The sequence below is a fragment of the Mustela putorius genome, unplaced genomic scaffold, assembly GCF_011764305.1.
Source record: "Mustela putorius furo isolate JIRA1106 unplaced genomic scaffold, ASM1176430v1.1 tig00000179_pilon_pilon_pilon, whole genome shotgun sequence".
NCBI classification, from domain to species: domain Eukaryota; kingdom Metazoa; phylum Chordata; class Mammalia; order Carnivora; family Mustelidae; genus Mustela; species Mustela putorius.
This window is the reverse complement of record NW_025421305.1, coordinates 6,535,928-6,550,519: the sequence shown is the minus strand read 5'-3', so window position 1 is coordinate 6,550,519 and position 14,592 is coordinate 6,535,928.

Here is a 14,592-nt window from a genome sequence, read left to right as displayed (position 1 = left end):
GCACTGATACTTACATGCTTATAATCACACTCTGCATAAAGAATATTAAAAAAAGATGGGCATTAAGAAAAGCTTGTGATGTGATGACCGATGTGTGTTATACACAACTGATGAATTATTGAACTCTACATCTGAAACTAATGATGTACTATAATGTTGGCTCAATGAATTTAAATTAAAAACAAGGGAAACAAAAGAATATTAAAAGAATCATGCAACATGGGGGCTTAAGTGGGTACGAGAAGAATAAATGAAACAAGATGGGATTGGGAGGGAGACAAACCATAAGTGACTCTTAATCTCACAAAACAAACTGAGGGTTGCTGGGGGGAGGGGGTTTGGGAGAATGGGTTGGGATTATGGACATTGGGGAGGGTATGTGCTTTGGTGAGTGCTGTGAAGTGTGTAAACCTGGTGATTCACAGACCTGTACCCCTGGGATAAAAATATATGTTTATAAAAAATTAAAAAAAAAAAATGTAAAAAAAAAAAAAAAATATATATATATATGTTTATAAAAAATTTAAAAAAAAAAGAAAGAATCATGAAAATAGTAGTGATTTCCAGTACCAAGTATACAACCAAATAGTAAAAAAAAAAAAAAAAAATGTAACTGGTACTTTACCAACCAGTTTTTGGCATTAATGAACCATTTTTTCCAATCTCTAGCACAGTTATATCCTTAAAGTCCCTAGACATCCTTCTGAATAGAAGAGATGTTAAATGCTCAGCACATTTCCAATTAAGGCATATTAGCACCATAACTGGAGATTCTCTAGCTTGTAGGTTGCCAACTGGCAGCTTATAAGTCAAACACGCAGTGGTGATTTTGTTGTGTTGTGGTAGATAGTGTGCAAAAAACTGAGTTCTTAACATTTAAAAACTAGGATATTTTACCTAAAAAAAAACAGAATTTTTCTGTTTCTTTCAGCAAATTTGCAAAGTTGATGATACTGGGCTTGCTTTTCTACAATAATTTGTGGCTAGCTAGTAGCTGGTCTCGTTTAAAATAACATCTAGTTCCTGGTTCTCTACAGATGCCCCCACTGCTATTGTGTTATCCTGGCTCTCTTTTCTTGTTTACATTGCATTTGGCCTTCATAGCACTTGACCACGTGATCCCTTTTGGTCTTCCCACCAATTAATAAGCAGAGAAACAAAAATGCAGAAAGGGAAAGTGTTCCACCCACCCTGACTTCCCACTCTAGAGCATGGAGAATCTCTGTACCAAGGTCTTTCCATTCCTAATTCCACCTTACCTGTTTAATTTTTTGAAAAAAAAATCAAGAATTGTTACATTTTGTATATACTTGATAACAAGTTATATCATTAGTCTTCCTGAAGTTATTATAAATAAGAATTTACAATCACTGCAAAGATAGAGAAGAGACATGAGAATAAACCTTGGAAAGAAACTTATATGTAATATAGCTAAGTTCTTCATCACTTGAAAACCATAAGATACTTTTAACACTATTAAACACACTGAGTGTTGCTGGAGTGGAGGTAGGTGGGGGTGGAGTAACTGTTGATGGGCATTAAGGAGGGCACTTGATGTACTGAGCACTGGGTGTTATAACTGATTAGTCATTGAATTCTACCCCTGAAACTAATATATGACATGTTAATTAAATTGAATTTAAATTAAAAAAAAGTCCTAACAATTACAGTAATTTGCATTGTCAGGGTTTCTACATGATCTTCACTGCATTCTGTGAAGATGTTCAATTCACTGCAAAATCCTTTCTAGTACTTATAAGAGGGTAAGAGGGAATCATCTTTCTGAATCTGGCTTCTTATAGGAGTTTAATTTTTCCAAATCAAACTCAAAATTTACGAAAACTAAGTTTGTTTTCCACACAGATGCCCTTTTTAAAAATAAATAAAAATAAAAAATATATTTTCTTACCCATGAAACAGTATTTTCAAAACAGCTGTTTCCTTAAAAAAAGAATGAAAAAAAAGCTATTTCCAAGGTAAATAAACAGATATATAAATATGTAGAGGTTTTTTTTTTTTAAGTTTTGTTTTTGTGTATACAAAAGTAATAGGAATCAAAATTTTAAAAAATGGAGAAACAATTGGGAAATAGCACATAGGTATGTTCCAGAGCCAAACTGTTTTAGTAATCAATAGGTAGAAATGCAAAATGGTATAGTTGCTATGGAAAACAGTATGACGCTTCCTCAAAAAATTAAAAATAGAACAACCATTTTATCCAACAATGTAATTTCTGCATTTTAATCCAAAAGAAATGAAATTGAGATCTCAAAGAGGTATTAGCACTCCCACATTTCATTGCATATAGCCAAGATGTGGAAATGACCTAAATGTTCATTGACGGATGAATAAAGAAAATGTGGTATATAATTACAATGGAATATTATTTGACCTTTTAAAAGGAGGAAATTCTGCAATATGCTACAACATGGGTGGATTTTTTTTTTAAGATTTTATTTATTTATTTGACAGACAGAGATCACAAGCAGGCAGAGAAGCAGGCAGAGAGAGAGAAGGAAGCAGGCTCTCCGCCGAGCAGAGAGCTGAATGTGGGGCTCAATCCCAGGACCTTGGGATCATGACCTGGGCTGAAGGCAGAGGCTTTAGCCCACTGAGCCACCCAGATGCCTCAACATGGGTGAATATTGAGGACGTTTTATTAGTGAAGTCAGTCAGTTACAGAAAGACACATACTGCATAATTACACTTATATGAAGCATTTAAAATAGATTCATAGAATTGGAGTAGAAAGGTAGCTTCCAGGGGCTAGTGAGAAGGAGAAATGAGGAATTAATGATCAGTAGGCATAACATTCCAGTCAAACTAAATGAATAAGCTCTAGACATCCATTTTAAAACATTGTATCCAGAGTTGACAATACTATATTTTACACTTAAAACATTTAAGAGGATAGCTCTCCTGTTAAGTAAGTACTCATTCCACAATAAAGTATTTTTTTAAAAAGGTGGTAGAAATAGTTTGAACACAAAAACAGCTCTTGCTCTACTCTAAAATCATGGGACAGGGGCACCTGGGTGGCTCAGTGGGTTGAAGCCTTTGCCTTCGGCTCGTGTCATGATCTCAGGGTCCTGGGATCGAGCCCCACATCGGGCTCTCTGCTCAGCGGGGAGCCTGCTTCCTCCTCTCTCTCTCTGCCTGCCTCTCTGCCTACTTGTGATCTCTCTCTGTCAAATAAATAAATAAAATCTTAAAAAAAAAAATCATGGGACAACTTTCCACATTTAAGTACAGTGGTCTGCTCTTTTACCTCAGGCCATTGCAGAAGCTTGACAGATTTATTTTTTAAAGATTTTTTCTTTAATTCTATGCCTGAATATAGAAATAAATAATAAGTGTCTTAGTAATAGAGCCTCAAATTGTCTATAACTGTTAGGCCCAAGGAATGTATGTAGTAGACATATAGTGGGAGAGAGAGGAGATAGAGTGACCACATGGTCTCATATCATCCAGCCATCAAAGGTCAGCCCACATTGTAACAGCCAGGTAACCACAGTCTCAGCTAGTATCTTATATATGAAAGTAGGAATCTAAACTTTCATGGATCTTTTCTCTACCTGCTCCTGGAGGTACCCAGGGAATAGATTAGGTTCTAGAAATTCATGACAGTTTCAGCTGATTACCTCAGCCAGATTTCCCTCTCCAGATACCTGCTTTAGATTTCTAAGGCTACCACCTGCCATCATTTGATGCATTTCTGTAGCTTTGCTGCTACTTTGCACATTTTGTTTTTGTGGTAGACACAATTTATGCACAGAAATATAAAGTTTACACACAACGGTAATTACATTTATTTATGCTTATGGACAAAGATAATTACATTTATTAAAAGTAAGACCTCATTTCTAGATCCACAGACCAAGGGAGTTCTCTACAGTTGGTTTCTCCTTTCTCCCCAGTCTGCTGCCTCTAACTGGGGCCAGCTCCACTTTCATTGACAGAAGAGCTTTGGAACCGAACCCTATTTATAAACTCTACCCAAACAATCCCAGAAAGAGTACTTTTTCCTCCTCTGGTTAATGAAGGCCTCCCTTGTTTCCTCCTGCAGATGATGCCCTGAAGGAAAATTGTTCACCATGGCACACAAGACATGTTCAACTTACATAGTTCCAAAAAGGCAATCAAAGTAGTTGTCAATATGCTTCCAAAGTGTTTTGGATTGTTTAACTCTAAATAACATATGTGGGAGGTGGTGTCAACAGTCTGAGCAGAGACATTATAATATAATTTGAATCCTATTCACAATATTACTTCCATCATAATATGGTAAAGAGATCAGTCCTCTGAATTACCAGATTACTTGTGATGACATTTGGTTAACAACAACAACAAAACCCCCACTTTCATAGGCATTTATATTTAGATCCTTATTTAGGAAACTTAATTCTGTAACTCTGATATAGTATAGTCTGGCTACCATGGACTGAATGTTTATGTGCCTCCCTAACCACCATATTCCATTTGTTGAGATTCTTAACCATCAGTGCAATGATGATGAGGAGGTGCAGCCTTTGGGAGGTATTTAGGTCATAAAGATGGAGCCCTCAAGAACTGAATTTATGCCCTTCTAAAAAAAAAAAAGAAGAAGAAGAAAAAAAAAAAGAATGAGAGCTTGCTCTCTTTACCTCTGCTTTCCACCATGGAGAATGCAAGAAGACAGCCATTTCTGCACCAGACACTAGTGGTGCAGAAATGGCTGTCTGCACCACATAACATAACATGCAGAAGTGGGGTGTCACCAGACACTAGGTCTGCTGGCACCTTGAATTTATACTTCCCTGTCTTTAGAACTATGAGAAATGTTTTAAGAGCCTACACTCTGGTGATTTGTTATAGCAGCCCCAATTAAGACACTGGCTAAATGCATACCCAACTTACATTGCTAAATAAAACACGAAGTATCTCAGTTTGAGTTTCTACATAGTGCTGCCCTTACATTTCTCCAAGAAAAAAGAAGCAAATAAAGTACTTGCTTTACTTTCATGTAACTAAATGTACCATTGTAGTCCTTTCTCTTTTAAAAAAATTTTAGGGGTGCCTTGGTGGCTCAGTGGGCTAAAACCTCTGCCTTCAGCTTAGGTCATGGTCTCAGGGTCCTGGGATCGAGCCCCTCATCCGGCTCTCTGTGCAACAGGGGGCCTGCTTCCTCCTCTCTCTCTGCCTGACTCTCTGCCTACTTGTGATCTGTGTCTGTTAAACAGATAAATAAATAAATTTTAAAAAAATTAAAGATTTATGTATTTCTTAACATTTAATGTAGTTATTTCTTTATACAAATGGTACATAAAAGCAAATTAGTGCTACTACTCCAGAACACAGAAAAATAATTGATGATGTATGGAAGAGTTTTTAATTTCAAAACTGAACCCCTACCCTTGTCACTACATTACATTCAAAATGAAATAGAACATAGTATAAGTTGTTACAAGTTTGTTGAACTTCTCTAAAACAGAAATTTCTTGAATCCATATATTTGGTGCTCTAAACTTCAGGATAAGAATGGATTTCTTGAGCACTAAATCTCAAGCACTAAATGAATTTTGTTCAATCAAGAAATATTTATTTAGCACCTTCAAAATGCTGGGCTCTGAAGGACATAGAGCTAAAGCTGTAAATAAATCAGAAGTCATCACTGCCCTCCTGAACCTTCTAGTGTAGAAATTATCTAAGAATGTGGTTGTGATATTATTTGAGTGATTTAGGAAATGTTATCAAGAACTCAAGTTTCAAAATTTAGAATATGGGTAATTTAGAAAAGAGACAAAAAATAAACAAATGTTGATTTAAACTAAACTTAATAACCCTTACTCATTTAAATCTTTGTGTTTCAAAAATTGTTTCATTTAAAAAAGTTGTCCCCTCACAATAATGCAATTGGGTGGGCCGCATTGTTTCTGCTGTTACCATACAAATAAAATGACGGATTAATTGACTTGCCTACATTTATATAAGATGAGATATAACATTTGGAGCTTGAATCCATTGTACTAATTCCAAGGACAGTGTTTTTCACTCTGCAACATGCCAAGAGGAAATCTTACACTATCAGTATTATGACTGGATTTACTTTACTTCTCTTTATTCAAACCCTCTTAAGGTCCTGTAAAATAGTCCCTCGTGGTCATCACAGATATCTCCTTGCTCTTAAATAATGAGAAATCATCGTTCATGTAATAATACCTTTCGCTGTGCTATTAAGAGTTCACTTCCTTTCTCATTATGAGAGTTAAATATAAAGAGTGAAGGAGGATAATAAGTGGAAAGATAATCAGAAGAGAATAAGATTGATAGATGATTCACTACCTTAGTGGAATATGTCGTTTTAGTCTATCTAAAGTCCCTTTTCTCTTTATTCTGGCACAAGTAGACTCCCCGCCAAAAACAGTAGAAACCCCAGTACCCAACACCACCAATATTACTCAGGATGAATAAATAACCTACATGATGCAAATCATATTCATTCTTCCAACAAGACTGGGTTTTCAGCTCTGCTTTGATTTGGTGGAGTAGTTGGGATCCATTTTTCTTGTTTGAATAATTATAATCAATTTTTTAATAACATAACATATATTTAATTTTTTCAATCACATAACACTCAATTTTTTTAAGTCAACATCATCTTGCAACTAGAATTTGTTAGTAATTTTTATACAGAATTCTAATATCCTAACAATGCACACAATATAATAAAAATTGCATTCTTCAAATATGCATATATTTGAGTAATTGTATGTATAGAATGTGTTCAACATTTTATGAAATAAGAAAAATAATGCTTATAACATTTAGCAAATTTGGTAATATAATGCTCTTAATGTATTTTACCTGATTTTATTTTATTTGGATTTATTGATTAAATAGAACTGAACTAAAATTGAAATGATAACTTGATGACTGTATTAGCCTTAGTGTATTTATTATTAATTTCTTTTCAGCAAAACAGAATTCATTGTATAATCAATTTCTATTACTTATATCCAAAGAACTATAACCGAGACAGTCACCCAGAATTTTGTCACTTTTTTGGGAGAAAAAAAAATGTCATATTTAGTTTCATTTACATGGAATTTTTTTTAAAATTTTTAATTTTTTATAAACATATATTTTTATCCCCAGGGGTACAGGTCTGTGAATCACCAGGTTTACACACTTCACAGCACTCACCAAAGCACATACCCTTCCCAATGTCCATAATCCCACCCCGTTCTCCCAAACCCCCTCCCCCCAGCAACCCTCAGTTTGTTTTGTGCGATTAAGAGTCACTTATGGTTTGTCTCCCTCCCAATCCCATCTTCTTTCATTTATTCTTCTCCTACCCACTTAAGCCCCCATGTTGCATCACCACTTCCTCATATCAGGGAGATCATATGATAGTTGTCTTTCTCCGCTTGACTTATTTCGCTAAGCATGATACGCTCTAGTTCCATCCATGTTGTCGCAAATGGCAAGATTTCATTTCTTTTGATAGCTGCATAGTATTCCATTGTGTATATATACCACATCTTCTTGATCCATTCATCTGTTGATGGACATCTAGGTTCTTTCCATAGTTTGGCTATTGTGGACATTGCTGCTATAAACATTCGGGTGCATGTGTCCCTTTGGATCACTACATTTGTATCTTTAGGGTAAATACCCAATAGTGCAATTGCTGGGTCATAGGGCAGTTCTATTTTCAACATTTTGAGGAACCTCCATGCTGTTTTCCAGAGTGGCTGCACCAGCTTGCATTCCCACCAACAGTGTAGGAGGGTTCCCCTTTCTCCGCATCCTCGCCAGCATCTGTCATTTCCTGACTTGTTGATTTTAGCCATTCTGATTGGTGTGAGGTGATATCTCATTGTGGTTTTGATTTGTATTTCCCTGATGCCGAGTGATATGGAGCACTTTTTCATGTGTCTGTTGGCCATCTGGATGTCTTCTTTGCAGAAATGTCTGTTCATGTCCTCTGCCCATTTCTTGATTGGATTATTTGTTCTTTGGGTGTTGAGTTTGCTAAGTTCTTTATAGATTCGGGACACTAGTCCTTTATCTGATATGTCGTTTGCAAATATCTTCTCCCATTCTGTCAGTTGTCTTTTGATTTTGTTAACTGTTTCCTTTGCTGTGCAAAAGCTTTTGATCTTGATGAAATCCCAATAGTTCATTTTTTTCCCTTGCTTCCCTTGCCTTTTGCGTTGTTCCTAGGAAGATGTTGCTGCGGCAGAGGTCGAAGAGGTTGCTGCCCGTGTTCTCCTCAAGGATTTTGATGGATTCCTTTCGCACATTGAGGTCCTTCATCCATTTTGAGTCTATTTTTGTGTGTGGTGTAAGGAAATGGTCCAATTTCATTTTTCTGCATGTGGCTGTCCAATTTTCCCAGCACCATTTATTGAAGAGGCTGTCTTTTTTCCATTGGACATTCTTTCCTGCTTTGTCGAAGATTAGTTGACCATAGATTTGAGGGTCTATTTCTGGGCTCTCTATTCTGTTCCATTGATCTATGGGTCTGTTTTTGTGCCAGTACCATGCTGTCTTGATGATGACAGCTTTGTAATAGAGCCTGAAGTCCGGAATTGTGATGCCACCAACGTTGGCTTTCTTTTTCAATATCCCTTTGGCTATTCGAGGTCTTTTCTGGTTCCATATAAATTTTAGCATTATTTGTTCCATTTCTTTGAAAAAGATGGATGGTACTTTGATAGGAATTGCATTAAATGTGTAGATTGCTTTAGGTAGCATAGACATTTTCACAATATTTATTCTTCCAATCCAGGAGCATGGAACATTTTTCCAATTCTTTGTGTCTTCCTCAATTTTTTTCATGAGTACTTTGTAGTTTTCTGAGTATAGATTCTGTGTCTCTTTGGTTAGGTTTATTCCTAGGTATCTTATGGTTTTGGATGCAATTGTAAATGGGATTGACTCCTTAATATCTCTTTGTTCTGTCTTGCTGTTGGTGTAGAGAAATGCAACTGATTTCTGTGCATTGATTTTATATCCTGACACTTTACTGAATTCCTGTATAAGTTCTAGCAGTTTTGGAGGGGAGTCTTTTGTGTTTTCCACTTATAGTATCATATCATCTGCGAAGAGTGATAATTTGACTTCTTCTTTGCCGATTTGGATGCCTTTAATTTCCTTTTGTTGTCTGATTGCTGAGGCTAGGACCTCTAGTACTATGTTGAATAGCAGTGGTGATAATGGACATCCCTGCCGTGTTCCTGACCTTAGCGGAAAAGCTTTCAGTTTTTCTCCATTGAGAATGATATTTGCGGTGGGTTTTTCATAGATGGCTTTGATGATATTGAGGTATGTGCCCTCTATCCCTACACTTTGAAGAGTTTTGATCAGGAAGGGATGCTGTACTTTGTCAAATGCTTTTTCAGCATCTATTGAGAGTATCATATGGTTCTTGTTCTTACTTTTATTGATGTGTTGTATCACATTGACTGATTTGCGGATGTTGAACCAACCTTGCAGCCCTGGAATAAATCCCACTTGGTCGTGGTGAATAATCTTTTTAATGTACTGTTGAATCCTATTGGCTAGTATTTTGTTGAGTATTTTCGCATCTGTGTTCATCAAGGATATCGGTCTATAGCTCTCTTTTTTGGTGGGATCCTTGTCTGGTTTTGGGATCATTTACATGGAATTTAAGGGAAAAATTCCTCAATTGCTTTTTTGTGATATTTTCAATTTTGACTTGAACATAGAAAAAACTGGGTATCATGAGAAACTTCTACCTTTTACTTAATATTTTATCTCTCTTCAATGAGAGCAGAAGGTAATTAATTAAGTAAGGTGTTAGGTGAAAAGCTTCATTAAAAATTTCATGTTAAGGGGTGCCTGGGTGACTCAGTGGGTTAAGCCGCTGCCTTCAGCTCAGGTTATGATCTCAGGGTCTTGGGATTGAGTCCCACAGTGGGCTCTCTGCTCTTTGGGGAGCCTGCTTCCTCCTCTCTCTCTCTCTCTCTGCCTGCCTGTCTGCCTACTTGTGATCTCTGTCTGTCAAATAAATAAAATCTTTAAAAAAAATTTCATTTAAGAGAGAAATGCTAGAGGCTCGTCCAGTGAGTTTACATCACAGAGATTTTTTTTTTAATTTTTTATTTTTTATAAACATATATTTTTATCCCCAGGGGTATAGGTCTGTGAATCACCAGGTTTACACACTTCACAGCACTCACCAAAACACATACCCTCCCCAATGTCCATAATCCCACCCCCTTCTCCCAAACCCCCTCCCCCCAGCAACCCTCAGTTTGTTTTGTGAGATTAAGAGTCACTTATGGTTTGTCTCCCTCCCAATCCCATCTTGTTTCATTTATTCTTCTACATCACAGAGATTTTTAAGTAGATAATCTATCAGTCTGAAATTTAAGTCACTCAAAACTGTGTGGATTGTTCTTTCATAGATAAAATTGATTTCCCTTTGAAAATACAATCTTTAAATGTATCTTCTACTCTGTGAATACACTATTTTTGGATAAGCAGCAGATAAGCATGTGGTTGAAATGCATGTTAAGTAACTGCTCTATCCGTAGACCCACCTGATGAACGGATTGCCTAATTGTCCTATACGTGTGACTCCTTTCTGAAGTTAGTACGTGATTTCAGCTACTGAATTGTATTTTATTAAGTGCAGCATTGCATCGTTTGTTTAAATTTATTTTGAGTTTTAACTACAATATCCTGTAAGAGCATGCTTAACTGTCTGGCAAGAGTTCTAGATTAGAATATCAGCGACCACAAAAACAAATAAATAAGCAACCAAGCCAAAATCAAGGAAATCAGCATTTCTCCATACTAGCAGATATCTTTGATGTATTGAAGGCTATATAGTTTGCTTCTTGTCAATTTACTGTCAATACCATAATTGGGCTTTTATTGGTACATATTACTAGCATTATGGTTATTTTCTTTTCATTGTCTGGAACGAATATGCTGACAGAATCAGCAGAGGAGACAAATCCCTGCTTCACGCATTTCAGTCTCTAACTTGGCGAAGAAAGCCGAATTTCAAGACCAAAAACATGCATGTGGTACAATAAGAATAAAGAACATTCTTTTAAGGAAATGAGGATTAGAGCCATGCAGTAAAGAAGGTCATTCATAAAATTCTGAAGAAGTTCTTTCAAGCAAATTCAACTTGAAGTTTTATTGTTGTTAATGAGAATCATATTTAAAATCAGTTCTTTTACTTATGTTTTGAGAAATATGAAATAATTTGAAATTGTCATTGTTGCATCACTTTTTTTTAATAAGCAGATTTTGTTTGTTTGTTTGTTTTAGGTTTTCAAGACCTTAGAAAATTACAATGAGCCTATATGTAGGGAAACATAGTTTAATAATGTATGCTGTGGAAATGATACCTTAAAAGTATTCATGCACGCTTTTAAACTTTTAAACTTTTAAACTTTATATAAACCCTGAAGTTAGTTGGGTACTATGGGGGTTTTAACTCATACTGTACTGTGATTAAGTTGTTTTCTTGAATCTAAGATTTTAGTCAAGTAAAAAGATACCGAACTATAGAATTAAAGGACCTTTGTACCTTTTGTTAATTCCCCATTCCTTTCCAAGTTTATTCATATAAAAACTGGCACATCAGTGCTGCTGCTGGTCTAAAATATAATATGGAATGTGAAAACAATTCCAAATAGTTTGCTCATTAATTGTCTGTTGCAATTACTCTATAGAGGCATATACTAGGAACCAGTGAGGAAAAATCCTACTCACTCTGCATAAAATATGTTCCTATTGATGTATAGGTAGTCACTTATATCTACTGCCAGCCCCTTTATTAGATCCTAAGGATACAAAAATGAAAATTGTATAATCGTTGCCTTTAAAGAGCTCATAGTCAATCAGGAAACACAAACTATACGATTAACTGCAATGAGGTAAGTACTATATTAATAGTAGAAAAAAGTTGCTGTAGGAGAGCATAGTTGGGGACTATTTCTGACTGCATTACCAAAGAGGGTGTCACTGAGATAGTGTTTTTCAAGTTATGTTTTCATTGGATGAACAAGATTTTTTCCTAGTGAGGAATAAGACAGGACATTTGAGACAGATGAAGCATCTTGATTAAAGGAATAATGACAACTTAGGAGGGATGTTAAATTTGGGATGAGAATGAGAATGAAAATGACAAGATTTGATATTGGATTTGCATATGAACTTCATATGAACTTCAACCCCTAAGCAACAAGCACCAAGTTTTGACTCCTATAATATAATTTGTTAATGTGGTTGCTATTGTTCTTCAATGCATCAAAGCAGAAAGAATTTTTTAAATGGCCCACAAATTCATTACCCAGATAAATGATTTTCAAAATAAAAACTAATTGTACTGCAGTGAATATTATTTTGTTTATACTGGGTAACATTGTGTTTTGTACCACCCAGAAAATTATATAAGTACTTATTGACAAAAAGGTTATATGTATATAAATTTAACATAGAATGTTTTTAAGGGAAGAAGACATAAAATTAGGTGTCAGAAAAATAATTCTGATAGAATTGATTTGTAGAGAGAGACTGAAGACAAGACAATTAATTCCAGGGAGAGGTGATAGAGTTCCAAATTGGGCACTATGTGTGAATGAAGAGTTGAGACTATACTTGATTACTTGATTAATGTATAAATGGAGAATCCATTGGCTAGGATGAGTAATTGAATGGGGATAACTAGCAAATGTAGAAAAAATAATAAATTTTCTTTACTTAAGTAAAGTGATGAATCATAATAGGGACACAATTTGGAAAAGAAAGAAAAGGTTTCAGACATCTTCAATCTGAGTGGACATTCAGAGATGGAGCTGTATAGATAGTAATGCAAAATAATATAGTTTATATTATTTTGAAATGTTTTGTATATACAGAAGTAAGACTATCTGAGAGGTATCATATCAGTGAGCTATCTCTTTGTAACAACCTTATGCAAACTCTAAAGACTTCTAACAATAAGCATTTATTATTACTTCATAGTTTAAGAGTCAGGTGGAGAGTTTTGCTGATTTGAGTTAGGCTTAGTTGATATCAGATGGGTTTACTTATGTATTTTTGAGGATTTTCTAGCATGATCTCCTTCACGGGTCTGGCATTCCTCTTGCTCTATAGATGTATATGAGATGACTTAGTTCATCAGCCTAGCCTATACTTGTCCTTCTGTGGTTGAACATAGTTTCAAGAAATAAGTACAGGTGTGGAGACTCCCTGGAAGTTTTGCCTTAGATCTGCCAAATTTCTTCTGCCATATTCCTTTAGATAAAGTAGGTCACAAGGCCGGCCCACATTTGAGAAATGAGAATATGAGTTCTACTTCTTGTTAGGAAGATCTGCAAAGTCATATTGCAAAATTTGTGGTGTAAGGAAGGATGCAGAATCAGGGCCATTTTTGCGATGAACCAGTTGTTAAATGCATATATAAATATACAGTTACTTAATGTTAAAAATAATTTAGTAGTCTTCCCTTTAAGGAAAAATTCCCTAGCCACTTAATCATGTGTGCAAAATGCTTAGAGCACAGAGAGCTTGCATAAAGGCCATATATAATTATTTGAGCAGAGCCATGTGATAAAGTAATTATGTAATTATGCATTAATTACTCAACAGAGAAAATAATTTGTTTATTTTTAAAATGCAAAATTGATCACCTGTTCTTTCAGAATCTTTTAACTGAAAGATAGCTAAAGTTCAACAGTACTTCAAATGGTGTCACAGTTTACTTTTAATTTTAACTAGTGCAGAATGATAATAGTTTTATCTAGTGTCATCAGTGAATACACCAGATAAATAATTAAGAATGAGCCAAACTAATCCACCAAGTGTGGGAGCACCTTAATTTTAACAATTAGGTGTATTCCAATCCTGCGCAGACAGCATACTAAACAAATACAGGATTAAACAAAAAACCACACAAACTACCAACAATGAATAAACCCAGAAATAAGAAACTCTATTCCAAGTATGATAAACATGACTGCATATACAATTGACCCAATGAGATGCTTTTGAGAGTAAAAGTGGATGGATAATTAGAGAGTGCAAGGGAGCAGAAAGACTAACGCAGACAAAGGATCTTTCTCTCAACTGGGATATGTAGTCCAATAATGAACAACTCTTTAAGCAAGCATCAGTGTGGTTTACTTAGAAACTAAGATCTGTTTTTGTTAATTTACTTATCTGGAGCCAACTGTTTCATCTTTTTTGTGATTCAGTTTTATGTAAGTATATGTCTCATTATTTTTTGTGCATTGTCTTACCTCTTATCTTTCATTTATACTCCAGAAGTCATTTTGCTCTATCCTACCTTATCATGAAGCCCTGATATTTAGGGCAACTGAAGAAAATTCTTTGATCCATAGTGGAAGAACTGTGTTTTTTGTTTTTGTTTTTGTTTTTGTTTTGTACACTTAACAGTCTAGATGAGAGAAGCTCAAGGGAAAAGGTAAAAGAAGGGAAACAAGTAGAGAGGCAACTCAAAAAAGAGACAAAGTTGAAGTCAGAGAAAGGGCTCAGAGTAGAGCAAAAGGAATAGTAAAGAATATTGCCCTTTATACTGCCTTTGTTGACCCAAAATCTGTG